We start from the raw sequence: 1447 nt of genomic DNA on the forward strand, positions 1-1447 counted from the left end.
CAGCATATTAAATATTTTTATGATTTAGTATATTTTATTATAAACTTTACAATAGTTTTTTAATTCTTTGGATTGTTAAATTTTACAGATTGGTTTATAAATATTCACGTTACTACTTTGTCGTATCACATATTTAAGATCCAAAATTTATAATTATCGCATTTAAAAAAAAATGATATGAGCTAACCTAACCATGTGTCACAATTAAAAAGAAAAAAATAACTCGAATGAGTAAAAAATCTTTTTTGAATATTTAATTCCATTTGGACTCAATAAAAGAAAAGAAAAATGTCCAAATACTGTAATGGAATATTTATAAACGAATGCTGTAAATATATGTATATTAGAAATTTAGTTACTAAGAGGTGCATTGAAAAATTTGTAAAATTCGTTTCAATTTAGGAACAATATTTTTTGTAAGTTATTTAAGGGCGAAGAAACGTTACTTGTCGAAGTGCGTTTGATGTCGGTAATATAAAATTATTTATAATCATTATGTAACCTTAGGGATAAATGTTAACATATATTAAGACCTGTTTCTGTTAATTATCCAAAGTATTGCTAAGCGAAATATTACAATATTGTTTCATTTTTCGGTTGACAAATATACAATATTTTTATAAACAAATATTTTGTTTCAATTTCCTAACGCCTTTCCTCCTTTTCCTTGGTGTTAAGCTTCCTACAACTTCAGAACATGACCGATTATGAACCTCTACAATAAAAAAAACGTTTATTATATTAATTGTTTTCATGTGTGATTTTGTTGCTTTTTTATTTGTACAAAACATTTTGTCATCCCTGTCATTTTCTTTGAGGGAACAGAACAATATTTTTACATGGGTCGAAATCAATGATAAAATGGAGGAACACAGTTCGTCAAAATTAAAAGCAATTTTGATATATTTCAATGATTTATTATCACACAGTTTATCGAATAAAATAACACTAAGTAGATATTCTTCACTTTTGTTATCTATATAATATTTTTAATATTGCATTTAACGAAATACAAAAAAAAACTATACATAATTCGTTTAAAAAAACATGGCTTACGTCAAAACATGGAAATAATTCGTCATTACATGATAAATCATGATATTAACACAAAAAACTTCTCGTACTTTATGTTCTTGTATACTTACAATCTAACGGACACTTATGTAAGAATTCAAACAAAGATCCTATTTCTTTCTTTATTTTAAATGTATGATCTAAATTGTCTTATATTTGCATTTTTATACTATTTATTATAAACCATAGATAAAGCAAAATATATGCAATCACAGATCATGAGTTTTTTTATATATTTTTCAACTAGATTTATATATATTTTTTTTGATTCAATGTCCTAATTTAAAAAGCATAAAAGTTTTTATTATGATGACAAAAAGATATTAAAAAAAATCTAGCTACATGTTGGCCCACGTTATAAAAATTATAGATT

The sequence above is a fragment of the Papilio xuthus genome, unplaced genomic scaffold, assembly GCF_000836235.2.
Source record: "Papilio xuthus unplaced genomic scaffold, Pxut_1.1 DF828142.1, whole genome shotgun sequence".
NCBI classification, from domain to species: Eukaryota; Metazoa; Arthropoda; class Insecta; order Lepidoptera; family Papilionidae; genus Papilio; species Papilio xuthus.